At 57.2% G+C, this 14,208-nt stretch overlaps 1 protein-coding gene across 1 annotated transcript in view; it reads left to right on the top strand.

The window, feature by feature from the left end:
• Positions 1-4,725: 4,725 nt before the first annotated feature.
• SLC12A7 (solute carrier family 12 member 7) overlaps positions 4,726-14,208 on the top strand; it is a 106,174-nt gene continuing 96,691 nt past the window's right edge. Inside the window, exon 1 of the mRNA XM_054488012.2 lies at positions 4,726-4,744. The gene's annotated coding sequence lies outside the window, so the exon portion shown is untranslated. The remainder of the gene's footprint in view (positions 4,745-14,208) is intronic.

Raw genomic sequence — 14,208 nt, 5'->3', positions numbered from 1 at the left:
CATTCTCCTGCCTCAGCCTCCCGAGTAGCTGGGACTACAGGCGCCCGCCACCACGCCTGGCTAATTTTTTGTATTTTTGGTAGAGACATGGTTTCACTGTTTTAGCCAGAATGGTCTCGATCTCCTGACCGTGTGATCCGCCCACCTCGGCCTCCCAAAGTGCTGAGATTACAGGCATGAGCCATCGCGCCTGGCCCCTGCGGTGTGTTTCTTACGGTGACAGCAGAGGCCAAGCCCAGCCTGCTTGAAATCCATTATTGATCCTCTATTGATCCAGAGCAGAGAGTGCCTGTGTCCTCAGAGGGGTAGAGGGGGAAGAGACCAGGTGTTTGCTGAACAATAATCCAAGCACCCCCGTGATCTCGAGGCAGAGGGAATGGAACCCAGCCCCCAGCAGCAGCGTCGCTGTGTCGCTGTGGTGGCACCCTGCCTGCTCTCCCACCACCCTTCAGCAGCTCCTCTCCAAAGTCTGCCCCTCCAGGGCCCCGTCACAGGGTGCGGGGAGGAGGCGTCCCATCGTCCAATGTACAGTTCAGTAAATGGTGGGGAGAAAGGGTTAACATCCTCTCTCCTGCCCCTTGCCTCCATCCGTCTCTCTCTCTCTCTCTCTCTCTCTCCCTTCCTGTCTCTCTGTCTCTCCCTCCCTCTCTCTGTCTCTGTCTTTGTCTGTATCACTCACCCTGTGTCTTCTGTCTGTCTGTTTTTCTCCCTCCCTCTCTCTGTCTCTCCCTCCCTCTGTCTCCATCTTTCTCTGTCTCTGTCACTCTCCCTCCCTCTCTGTGTGTCTCTCCCTTTCTCTGTCTCTGTCTCTGCTCCCCACTGCACTTCCATTGCTCCTCACTCCCAAAGGCTCTCCCATTTCCCAGTCACCTACCTTGTTGAGGCTCCCCCAGGAGGGCCTCCAGGTCTGTGGTAAGACCCCAGGGATCTGACAGCAGGTGGGAGTGAAGTCGTGGGAGCCCAGGTGCGGGTGACCCCTGGAGGTGACCCCTGGGTCCCTCTGACCTGGCTGCGGAATGAAGGTGGAGGTGCCTGCATGCGGCCTGACCACCCTGCTGGCAGTCAGCCCCCCACAGAACTTGCAGGAAAAGTGGCAAGTCTTACTGTTCGCAGATCAGACCTCAATTTTGCAAAGTGACGATTGAAAAAATTAGGGGCTATAAGTAGGTTGTTAGTCAAAGAGATTAAAGTTGTCATTACAGACAGTGGAAAACAATGACACCAAGAGACCAAGGCTGTTTTCAGGGGAAACTGTATAAGCTTCACTGTTTTCTCTATTTAGCAAGATAAACAAAAAGCATGAAGGAGTACTCAGATCAAGATGGGAGGAAGAACTGTCTTGAAAGAAAAAAGAGGTAGAAGCGGAATTTAAGACCTGGAGAGGAGGATAAAGCAGGAACAGTGGTTAGCCTGTGCTCAGCCTCCTGGTGTCTGCGGCCGTCTCCCCACCGAGGGACGCGTGTGGCCGATGCACCTCTCCCCCGTCCTCAGCCACTCGGCATCCACAGCCCTTGTCCTTCTTCCCATCCACTGCTCAACACGGAGAACTTAGGGGAGCCAGGCTGCATTTCTGTCTTTAGTATTTCATAAAAGAACCTGGATTCTTACATCCTTTCTCTCCTGTGGAGGCGTCAGAGGATCAGAGCCCGTTGGGCCTCCTGTGTCTCCAGTCCTGTCTTCGGGAGGCATTCACCACAGTCCTCCCGGGACACATGCAGCCACTGTCCACGGGAGGCCAAGGCGGGCAGTGGCCGCAGTGAACCCCATCGCTCAGGCTGATTCAGCATGGCTAGAGGCTTCTAAGGGGTTCCAGGGCCTCCCATATTTCTGGAGCAGCCTCAAACCCAGGGACAGGGTGCGCAGAGGGTGTGGCTGAATGGCAGAGATTGGGGCATTTGGAAATGAAAGCTGGAGACAGGCTGCCCTTGGGGCAGGAGTCCGGAGGAGCTCTCACTTGAGGAGCCTGAACAGGGGAGGTGGAAGGCCGGGAGGTGAGAGGATCTGAGTTGTGGGACCTCCTTCCTCCTCAAGTCCGTCCCAAGCTGCCTCCGGGTCTCAGGGGAGGCATCCAGGGTCGGCCTCATGGGGTAGAGCAAGAGGCAGCACTTCAACTCCCCAGCTGGCACAGTGCTTCCCGGAGACACCAGAACCACCCTCATGTGGGTCCAGGCCAGACACGCAGTTTCACCAGCAACACGGCCCTGGATATCACCCTGGAATTTCTAGGAAATTGCAAAACAAGAACAAAGGGGTGAAAAGAAAACAGAAGAGGTAAAAACAGCCAAAAAGGACAACGATATCTTTACTTACAGGTTAAAAAAATTCCTTGCAGGCCAGGTGCGGTGGCTCAAGTCTGTAATCCCAGCACTTTGGGAGGCTGAGGTGGGCAGATCGCTTGAGGTCAGGAGTTCGAGACAAGCCTGGCCAACATGGCGAAATCCCATCTCTACTAAAATACAAAAATTAGCTGGGCGTGGTTCGAACCTGTAATCTCAGCTACTCAGGAGGCTGAGGCAGCAGAATTGCTTGAACCCGGGAGTTGGAGGTTGCAGTGAGCCAAAATCACACCACTGCACTCCAGCCTGGGTGACAGAGCAAGACTCAGTCTCCAAAACAAAACGAAACAAAACAAAACAAAAATTCCTTGCAAAATGCAAGAGGTTGAACTGGAAATGTATTTGAATAATAGGATTTAGAGTTCTTCAAGGTAGAAGATTACAAAAGAAACACACAACAGCCAGAGGTGTTTCATTCTGTTTTTACAGGTCAGTCCAGTAGTGACAAGAATGTGAATACACACACATAAATTAATGGAAAAAATGTGCAGGACCTGCGTGAAAAGATTTGACACCATAAAGATGTCAGTTCTCAGCAAATTTATTTATACATTTAGTGACTTTTCAACCAAATCAGAAATGTATTTGGGAGGAACTTCCAAAAATGATTCAAAAGTTCATCTTGGAAAAAGGTGTGCGGAGGTGGGAACAGGTGTGAGAAGGTTGAGCAGGTGGGAAGAGGTGTGGACAGATGTGAGCAGGTGTGAGCCAGTGTGGGCAGGTGTGAGCAGATGGGAACAGGTGTGAGTAGGTGTGGGCAGGTGGCACAGGGGTGAGTAGGTGTGAGCAGGCTGGAACAGGTGTGGACAGATGTGAGCAGGTGTGAGCCAGTGTGGGCAGGTGTGGGCAGGCATGCCTGCCAGTGCCACATGAGTGGAGGCGGGATGATGGTGAGAAGATGTGCTGAAGAAAGGTCTCGTCCTCCCTGGTCTTTCCACTGGTGCTAGATGTGCCCTTGAGACCCAGCCTCTGGTGATTTCTTATCTATAGCACCACAAACATGGGTGAGGCATGTTTCTCAGCCTTCTGCATACGAAGGTATGGCCACAGGACTAAGTTCTGGCTAACAGGATAAGCAAAGGTGCTATGTGCACTCCTAGGCTTCCTAGGCTGTGCTCTGTGAAGGAGTGGCTAGCTACCTTTCCTGTTTCCTCACTCTACTGCTGGGATTCAGATGTGATGGCTGGACCAGCAGCAGCCACCATGGATGACGAGAGCAGAGTATGACCAGAGGCAGCACAGCTGACCACTTGCTCCCTGTAAGTCACTGTCTAGATGTCACCTGAGGCCCTCCCCACACCTCTGAGCTCTTACCCTTGCCTCCCTCTAGAACGTACACTTCACAGAGGCAGGGGTTCCCTTCTGTCACCTGCAGGGCCTGGCACAGGTCAGCATTCATAAATATTTATTGAATCTGTGAATACACATTGTAAAGTGCTCAATACTTCCACACAAGGTGGTAGCAACAGCATCATTAGAGGGGAGGACAGAGCCAGTTGCAGAATTTGTGCAGCTGCGGCGGTTGCAGGAACCCCTGAAGAGCAGGCGGGGTCTCCCAAGACTTCCAGGGTCCGCGGCTCCCAGTGCCTCCGCAGCCAGGTTGGCCTCCGCCTTCCGCCGTGGCTGCCCCGGGGGGCTTTCTCCCCAGGTGGAAGTCCCAGGAGGAGGCCTCTCCCCGCAGGCACGCACAGCTGAACCCTGCTTGGCCAAGGGCTGGAGTTTGGGGATGGGGGAGGTGGAGGCTCCAGATCAGGGCGCCCCTCCCCACGGACCCAAAGGCCAGCGAGACCTCCACCCTCACCTGCCCCCTGGTCCCGGCCCTCGGTGGGCGTCGCCAGAGACCCCGGGCTGCAGCGCTGCTGCCAGGGTGGTCGTCGTCGGTTCCAGGCGGCGCCGAGCGAGGTCTGTTCCTCCCCTCAGGCTTCTGCACCGCGCGCTGACCCGGTCGCCTGGCTGGGGCGTCTCCAAGGTCACGCAGCGAGACCCGAGGCCTCTTCGTTCTTCGGGGGCTGAGGCCGTGGTCCCCCCCGCGGGCAGGGACCGCTGCCAAGGTGTCAGCCGGAGTCCGCCTCGCCCTCCCGCCCCTCCCCGCGCCGCGCCCCCATCCCCGGCGGTGCGCTCCGTCCCTCTCTCCCTCCCGGCCTCCCGCGCCCGCCCCGCCGGCCCCGCCCTCCCCGCGCTCAGGTCCCCGCTCCCCGCAGCCGTCGCGGACACCATGTCCCAGCGCTTCGTGGTGACCCCCGCGGCGGGGGATGCGGGGCCCGGGGCCAAGGAAGGCGGCAGCCGGCGCCCCACCCCGAGCCCCCGCTGGGCCCCCAACCCCGGCCTGGACCCCGCAGCCGCGCCCGAGCCGCCGAGCGAGGACCCGCTTCCCATTCTGCTCTACTGCCGCGAGCCCGGCCGCTACGGTAGGTGCGCGCAGGTGCCCGGTCCCCTCGAGGGGCGCGGGTGGGCGGCGGCGGCCTGGCGGGGCGCGGGGTGGGGCTCCTGGTCAGCCCGGGGGTCGGTCCCTGCCTGGCGTCCCCCCCCAGCCCAGCGGAGCCCCGCCACTGCCGCCCGCCGCGCGCTCCGGGGACCTGGGGCAGTTCCCTGCGGGGATCCCGCCCTGTCCGGGGCCTGCAGGTGACACCGAGCCGGGGCAGGGGCCGGGGGGGACGCCGTCCGCGGGGATGGGCCGACAGCTCCCGGGGCGCCCTCTGACCTCGCTGTTCCCGCGGCTGCAGAGTCCAGACGGGGTCACCTCGCGGGGAGGGCGGGGACCCGGCAGAAAGGGGGCCCTGTTCCCGTCCAGGGCTGCCGCTCTCGGGACCACTGCGGGTCCCTGAGGCCTTGGGCGGGGCTGTGATTTGATGATTTATAGCGCGGGAGGGTCGCAGGGGTCTGGCCCGGAAGATCTGGGAGGCAGTGGGGGCTCGTCCCTGCGGGGAGCAGAGCCGTGTCCTCCTGGCCTCTCACTGCTCACACGGGGGTCCCGAAGCCTGAGGTGGGCGAGGGGCCTGGGAGGACTGGGCAGGGGCGGGGAGAGGCAGAAGACCCAGAGCCAAGCTGGCTTCCAGTGGGCTGAGGAGGGCCCTGCCTGGGATCATGGAGTGCCCCCGCCAGCCTTGGCCACACAGAGGCCACCAGGCCTGGACCCTGGCTTGGGCTTAGAGCTCGTGGTCCTGAGGACAGATGTCCCTGAGCTGTCACTCTCTCGTGGGACCTGGGTGCCCCGAGGGTCCATCTGCTGTTCCCGCCTGGCATGGCCAGGCTGAGCTGCTCTGAACACCTGTGGTTACTGCAATGTCTTGCCCTGTGAGGGGGCTGGGGATGAGACAGGTCCCAGGCAGAAGGGCCTCCGACAGGGCCCTGGGGGACCCAGCTCACGTGTGTAGGGGCCGTGTGTGTCCGTTTCACCTGTTCATGTATGTCACACATGTGAGAGCCCACAGCGAGGGCAGGCTTTACACGTCATGGCCCAGAGGAGCGAGCATCTCAGGCTCCTCAACACGTTTCTGTGCTGACCTCCTGCGGCACTGCCGGGAACCATATGAGGGTCCATGTCTGTGTGTGTGTGTCCCTGTGTGTGTCTATGTGTGTGGTGTGTGGTATGTGTATATGTCTATAGTATGATGTGTGTATATGTGTGTATGTATGGCATATGGGGTGTGTGTGTCTATATTATGTGTGGTGTGTGTCTGTGTCTAGATGTGTGTGGTGCATTGTACGTGTGTCTCTGTGTGTGCGCGCACGTGTGTGTGTGTGTGTGTGTGTTGTGGACACCACTTCTCCAGGACTGCATGGATTGGTACAGGGGTGTGGTGGGAGCTGCAGTCTGTGTCTCAATTGGATTCCGCTCAGTGCCCTAGATAGGCTGTAGACACACACGTTTTGGAGACAAGGTTAGGGTTAGGGTTGGGGTTAGGGATTAGGGTTAGGGATTAGGGGTTAGGGGTTAGAGTTAGGGTTAGGGACACACGTGTGTGGAGACGAGGTGGACGGGACACCTGCCCTTCTGGGTTAGGGTTAGGAACACACGCGTGTGGAAACGAGGTGGACGGGACACCTGCCCTTCTGGGTTAGGGTTAGGAACACACGTGTGGAGACGAGGTGGACGGGACACCTGCCCTTCTGGGTTAGGGTTAGGGACACACACGTGTGGAGACGAGGTGGACGGGACACCTGCCCTTCTGGGTTAGGGTTAGGGACACACGTGTGTGGAGACGAGGTGGACGGGACACCTGCCCTTCTGGGTTAGGGTTAGGGTTAGGGACACATGCATGTGGAGACGAGGTGGACGGGACACCTGCCCTTCTGGGTTAGGGTTAGGGACACACGCGTGTGGAGGCGAGGTGGATGGGACACCTGCCCTTCTGGGTTAGGTTTAGGGTTAGGAACACACACGTGTGGAAATGAGGTAGACGGGACACCTGCCCTTCTGGGTTAGGGTTAGGGACACACGTGTGTGGAGACGAGGTGGACGGGACACCTGCCCTTCTGGGTTAGGGTTAGGGTTAGGAACACACACGTGTGGAGACGAGGTGGACGGGACACCTGCCCTTCTGGGTTAGGGTTAGGGACACACGTGTGTGGAGACGAGGTGGACGAGACACCTGCCCTTCTGGGTTAGGGTTAGGAACACGCATGTGTGGAGACGAGGTGGATGGGACACTTGTTCTTCTGGGTTAGGGTTAGGGTTAGGAACACACGCGTGTGGAGACGAGGTGGACGGGACACCTGCCCTTCTGGGTTAGGGTTAGGGACACGCGTGTGGAGACGAGGTGGATGGGACACCTGCCCTTCTGGGTTAGGGTTAGGGTTAGGAGCACACGCATGTGGAGACGAGGTGGACGGGACACTTGCCCTTCTGGGTTAGGGTTAGGGACACACGTGTGTGGAGACGAGGTGGATGGGACAGCTGCCCTTCTGGGTTAGGGTTAGGGTTAGGAACACATGCATGTGGAGATGAGGTGGACGAGACACCTGCCCTTCTGGGTTAGGGTTAGGGTTAGGGACACACACGTGTGGAGATGAGGTGGACGGGACACCTGCCCTTCTGGGTTAGGGTTAGGGACACACGTGTGTGGAGACGAGGTGGACGGGACACCTGCCCTTCTGGGTTAGGGTTAGGGACACACGTGTGTGGAGACGAGGTGGACGGGACACCTGCTCTTCTGGGTTAGGGTTAGAGTTAGGAACACATGCGTGTGGAGATGAGATGGACGAGACACCTGCCCTTCTAGGAGGCAGCTGTGGCTCTCAGGCCCAGCCCTGTCCTTCTCCTGACCCTGGAGTCATTTCTTGGACTCCAGGGTCATGCCCTGCAATGTCTGATACAGGATGCTGTGGTCTCCTCCCTAAAGGAAGACTGTGTCTTCAAACAGCTGCTGTGTGGCACTCCGCAGATGTGCACAAAGGTTTCTCTCTAGTTCTGAAGTCAGCCTGCTCACCAGGGTGCACGTTCCTTTTGATTTTCTCTGTGGAGCCCAACAAAGGAGCTGGTGATTCTGCAGGTCGTCAGTTAGTGTGAACTAGAGCGCCAAGTCAGGGCTGCAGGGTTCTCGGGCGTCCTCAGGCCTTGTTTGTTCTGGGGGGAAATGGTTTGACAACACGGCTTGTGGCAATAGGGGCTTCCCCATGGGCACTGTCCATGGCATGGGCTGTTCCTCGGCTCTGTAGTGCCAGGGTCACAGCACCCCAGGCATGGACAGGGTCCTGAGTCGGGCCGACCCTACTGGTCTCCTCCACGCCTCGTTCTCCTTTCTAGGAAGCCTTGGCCTCTCCCCCTGGTGCCCAGCACACTGGCCCATGGACCCCCCAGAGGCCTCTGACGGGGCAGGTGAAGGTCTGAACTCATCTGTCCTTCCCGCGTCGGGCTGTGAATGTTTGCACATTCATGTTGGCATGAAGGGAGGTGTTGCCTTAATCCTGGATGGAGCAGGTGGGAGACCCCGTTTAGGCCTAGCCTTCCCCCACCCACCTCATCTCCTCTTGGGGGTGGGTGCTCGGAGGCTGGGCTAGAAGGCCCAGGGGCTGGGCAAGCCCGTCCCTCCTCCCATGTCAGCACCCGGGGGTAGAGACCCTGTACCCACAGCCGTGCGGCTGCCTGGCTGCCGTGGACAGCTGGGCTCCAGTCCTGTGGGGGTTGGAGGAGGATGGCTCCAGCCAACGATCAGCTGAATGATTTTGTGTCGTGCCCACTACGTATGAACAGAAGACCTATTATTTAACACTGCCATTAAGACAATGTAAACTAAGTTTAAAAAAGCAAACAAAGATTTTATTGGCATGCCTCGGGCACCACAGGAATTGCACGCCAGGCGGGCCGTTTGTCCCGGGCTGACCTTCCCTTGCAGATGTGTGGGCCGGTGATCAGATGAACTTTCCAATCCTGCAGAGACGCTCCTCTCTGCTCACAGGCCCTGGGGATAAGTCAGTAATCCCCACAGGCCTCCCCTGTCTCAGTCATCCCTGGGTTTTCAATGCAGGAATCCAGACCGACTTGTACTCATTTGACTTTGCTGTGAATGGCTGGGGTGTGTCGGTGCTGAGGCAGTGCATGGTGGGGGGGGTCTCCGTTCTCTAAGGGGGTCGCCCTTCTCTAGCTTGGGGTCTCTGTTCTCTAAGGGGGTCGCCCTTCTCTAGCTTGGGGGTCTCCCTTCTCTAGTTTGGGGTCTCCCTTCTCTAGCTTGGGGGTCTCCCTTACCAGGGAGGTCTCCCTTCTCTAGGGAGTGGGTCCCTTCTCTCTGCCACAGGATGTAAACATGCCATTGGGACCCTCGCCCTGCGCGAGCATCCCCCTCGGTCCCGCTGGGTGAGCCCATGGGCACAGGCAGGTCTGACAGGAGCTTTCCGGCTGTGTTTTTGCATCAAGGAGGGTGGTGCCACTTCCTGCTCAGCAGGGAGCAGCCTGCGGCTTCTACACTCAGTTGGTGGCCGGCCACAGAGTCAGCCTTGCAGGCATGACTGCCCCCTGCACACTGTGACATCTTCTGTGGGCACAAGTGTAGGCGGCCAGTGCGCAGGGCAGAGGGGAGATGAGCTGGGGAACACCAGACAATCGCACAGCCTCCTAGTCCTGCGGGAGGGTCCAGCTGGGAGGTGATGGGGCTGGCTATTTCACAAAGCAGAGGAGAGGGGAAGGGAGGGGAGACGGGGAGCACCAGGCAATGGCAGAGCCCCCTGGCCCCGTGGGAACGTCCAGCTGGGCGGTGATAGGACAATTTCACAGATGGTTCCAGAGGTTCCAGAAGGTGAATGTGACTGCACCCTCTTTCCCAGTGAAGGGATGCCGATGATAGCCCCCATGTAGCTTCCTTTGTGGGACGGTTTCAGTGGGGTCCCAGATCCAGCTATCAGGACATGGCAGGATACATCACCTGGCGTGCCCCCAGACCCGGAAGGGATGGGGAAAGGTAGGTCCCCAGCCTGCAAGGAGAGCCGTGTGCAGGAGGCTGCCCAGAGGACAGGACGTTCAGGGAGGTCCAAGTGGCTCAAGGCCACAGCTGAGGGGGAGCACAAGCCGTGCGCCCCTCACCACCCACCCCCTGTCCCCCGCCTCCCGGGCTGTGCTGAGCCTGCTCTAGAGGATAGGCAGTCTGGAACTCAGGGTCCCTCAGCCTGTCGGACCCTTCTGGCACCGGTCGGTCCTGGTGGTTTTCACCCCGGCACTGGGACAGAGACCAGTTCTGAGTCCCTGATTAGAGGGTTGGGCCTTTTGTTCCCTGCAGCTGTTGTTATGGCTGGCAGGGCCATCAGAGCCCTACAGATGCTCGTAATTATAACTGGAGGGTTGTGTGCAGCCCAGAACACTCTGGGAGGCTAAAGGAACCCTCCCCTAGTGCTGGGGCTGGCAGAGGCCGGGCCCCTGCAGAGACTCCAGCTTAGCAAGGGCAGCCCACTGACATCTTCAATGAGATGTGTGCCAAGGCCAGGCTGAGGTTTCTTTGTGTGTCTGTGTGTCTCTGTGTGTGAGTGGATGTCTGCATCTCTGTGGAGCGCGTTGGGTTTTTGCCGCTTAAGGAGAGGGTGAAGAGTCCGTTGCCTGAGCCCTGGAAACTGCTCTGGCTGGGAAGCAACACTCACGGTAGAAGGCGCCTTTGCAAGCCTGAGCTTTGTGAGCTGGGATCCCAGGGACCTGGAACAGGAGGATCCTTGGGTACCGCCCACGGGCCCAGACCCTGCTGGGCACAGCAGTGAGGCTCTGGCCCTGCCATCTCTGTCCAGCTCCCAAGGCCGCCCTCCCCATCTGTAGACCCCAGGAGAGCGGGCTGCCCCCTCAGCCTTTGCCTTCTGATGGGGGAAAGCCTCAGGAAAATCCCATGTCCTCAGCTGGCTCCATACTCTCCTTGTCGGGAAAACCAGGACCGCCAGGCTGCTTCTGCGTGCCCTCCTGGGCCGCTCAGAAACGCGGTGTGCAGATCCCAGGCGGAGCCGCCGGCTCTGGTGTCTGAAAACCCGCCGGCCCCACGGGGCAGACTCTGTTTTCTTTTTGCTTAAATATTTCATGGAGCTCGGCCGTCGTGTTCATCCATGAGCTGCCTCTAGTTATCCGTGGAGCAGGACAAGCTTGCATTTTGTCACTTTGCTCTTAAAGAAGTCTCGACTCAGTGATTTTAATTTTGGCTTTAAAAGAAAATGCTTGAACACATGTACATCCTTTCTGTTCTTTGCTATTTAGTGTTTAATTTGGCTTCTTTTTCCACGGGAGGGGGCCTGTGTTCTGAGACACCAGCTCCGTGTATACACCAGAATTTTCTTTAAAGACTTGAACATCCGGAAGAGAGCCCGCAGCTCAGCTGCTTGTGGCATGAGTTGGGGTCCTCACTGTGGGCTGGGCCTTTGGGCCTTGGTGCAGGGCTCCACCCAGGTGCCTCCTCTGTTCCTCTGGTCGAGGCCTGTGCCCTGAAAATGAGGGATGGGGTTAGGGGGCAGGTGTGTGTGCATGGATGTCGGCTCCTGCATGGTTCTGTCGGGGTCGGGGTCGGGGCAGAGGAAACTACAAGCACAGACTAAAAAAAATGCAAACACATCAGAGGACACACACAGAGCGGAAGAGCAGCTTCTGGGATGGGAGAGAGCGTTTGCAAATCATAGAGCTGATGAGGGGTTCATACCCAGAGGATGCTAAGAACTCCTACAACTCAACAGCAACAGCAAACAAATACACCCTTTTAAAAATGGGAAAAGGGCGTGAATAGCTATTTCTCTGTTTTTATTGTTGTTGTTTTTTTCTTTGAGATGGAGTTTCGCTCTTGTTGCCCAGGCTGGAGTGCAATGGCACAATCTCAGCTCACCGCAACCTCCACCTCCCAGATTCAAGCGATTCTCCTGCCTCAGCCTCCTGAGTAGCTGGAATTGCAGGCGTGCGCCACCACGCCCAGCTAATTTTTTGTATTGTGAGTAGAGATGGAGTTTCACCATGTTGGCCAGGCTGTTCTCGAACTCCTGACATCAGGTGATCCGCCCACCTTGGCCTCCCAAAGTGCTGGGATGACAGGTGTGAACCACCGGGTCTGGCTTGAATAGCCATTTCTTCAAAAAGATACACAAATGATAATAAGCACTTGGAGAGATGCTTCACATCCCTAATCACTAGAGAAATGCAAATCAACACTAATAGTTGTGAAGACACCACTTCACAACTATTTGAATGGCTCTTATTTTTATTTTTATTTATTTATTTGTTTTTGAGAGGGAGTTTTTCTCTGTTGCCCAGGCTGCAGTGCAGTGGCACCATGTCGGCTCACTACAACCTCCGCCTCCCGGGTTCAAGTGATTCTCTTGCCTCAGCCTCCAGAGTAGCTGGGATTACAGGCACCTGCCACCACGCCTGGCTAATTTTTGTATTTTTAGTAGAGATGGGGTTTCGCCATGTTGGCCAGGCTGGTCTCGAACTCCTGACCTCAAGTGATCTGCCCACCTTGGCCTCCCAAAGTGCTGGGATGACAGGTGTGAGCTGCCGCGCCTGGCCAGGCTCTTATTTTTAGAATGGAAAATACCGTGTTGGTGAGGATGTTACAAGTGGGGACCCTTGTGTGCTGCTTGTGGGAATGTAAAGTGGCATGGCTGGAAAACAGATGTCAGAAGCTCACACGGTAGCATCATAGGATCCACAGTCCCCCTTCTGGGTGTAGTATTGTAGGATCCACAGTCCCCCTTCTGGGTGTGGCATCATAGGATCCACAGTCCCCCTTCTGGGTGTAGCATCATAGGATCCACAATCCCCCTTCTGGGTGTAGCATCGTGGGATCCACAGTCCCCCTTCTGGGTGTGGCATCGTAGGATCCACAGTCGCCCTTCTGGGTGTGGCATCGTAGGATCCACAGTCGCTCTTCTGGGTGTAGTATTGTAGGATCCACAGTTCCCCTTCTGGGTGTAGTATTGTAGGATCCACAGTTCCCCTTCTGGGTGTAGTATTGTAGGATCCACAGTCCCCCTTCTGGGTGTGGCATCATAGGATCCACAGTCCCCCTTCTGGGTGTGGCATCGTAGGATCCACAGTCCCCCTTCTGGGTGTGGCATCGTAGGATCCACAGTCCCCCTTCTGGGTGTGGCATCGTAGGATCCACAGTCCCCCTTCTGGGTGTGGTATTGTAGGATCCACAGTTCCCCTTCTGGGTGTAGCATCGTAGGATCCACAGTCCCCCTTCTGGGTGTAGTATCGTAGGATCCACAGTCCCCCTTCTGGGTGTAGTATCGTAGGATCCACACTCCCCCTTCTTGGTGTGGCATCATAGGATCCACAGTCCCCCTTCTGGGTGTAGTATCATAGGATCCACAGTCCCCCTTCTGGGTGTGCCATCGTAGGAGCCACAGTCCCCCTTCTGGGTGTAGTATCGTAGGATCCACACTCCCCCTTCTTGGTGTGGCATCATAGGATCCACAGTCCCCCTTCTGGGTGTAGTATCATAGGATCCACAGTCCCCCTTCTGGGTGTGCCATCGTAGGAGCCACAGTCCCCCTTCTGGGTGTAGTATTGTAGGAGCCACAGTCGCCCTTCTGGGTGTAGCATCACAGGATCCACAGTCCCCCTTCTGGGTGTGGCATCGTAGGATCCACAGGACCCCTTCTGGGTGTGTGGCATCGTAGGATCCACAGTCCCCCTTCTGGGTGTAGTATCATAGGATCCACAGTCCCCCTTCTGGGTGTAGTATTGTAGGATCGACACTCCCCCTTCTGGGTGTGGCATCGTAGGATCCACAGTCCCCCTTCTGGGTGTAGCTTCGTAGGATCCACAGTCCCCCTTCTGGGTGTGGCATCATATGAGCCACAGTCCCCCTTCTGGGTGTGGCATCATAGGATCCACAGTCCCCCTTCTGGGTGTGGCATCATATGAGCCACAGTCCCCCTTCTGGGTGTGGCATCATATGAGCCACAGTCCCCCTTCTGGGTGTGGCATCATAGGATCCACAGTCCCCCTTCTGGGTGTGGCATCATATGAGCCACAGTCCCCCTTCTGGGTGTGGCATCATAGGATCCACAGTCCCCCTTCTGGGTGTGGCATCATATGAGCCACAGTCCCCCTTCTGGGTGTGGCATCATAGGAGCCACAGTCCCCCTTCTGGGTGTGGCATCATAGGATCCACAGTCCCCCTTCTGGGTGTAGGGGCTCAGAGAGACATTTGCACACTCATGTTCCTGGGAGCATCATTCACAGTAGACACAGGTAGAAGCAACCCAATTGTCTGTGGATGGATGAACGGATTCATAAAATGTGACATGTACTTTTAAACAAAAATTAGGGACAGCCGTTGTTTTGAATGGAGCTCCTACACCAGGCCCCAACACATCACTCCATTTTGGTTTGGCCTAAATGCTAAATGGCATCATCAAACTGAAACTTTAAGGAAGCAGATAGATCCCAAAGCTGACCAGTTTTCCCTGAAAACAG

The sequence above is a fragment of the Pongo pygmaeus genome, chromosome 4 (assembly GCF_028885625.2).
Source record: "Pongo pygmaeus isolate AG05252 chromosome 4, NHGRI_mPonPyg2-v2.0_pri, whole genome shotgun sequence".
Taxonomy (NCBI): Eukaryota; Metazoa; Chordata; class Mammalia; order Primates; family Hominidae; genus Pongo; species Pongo pygmaeus.
Note: the sequence above shows the minus strand (reverse complement) of the source record. Positions and strands in the feature narration are given on the sequence as shown.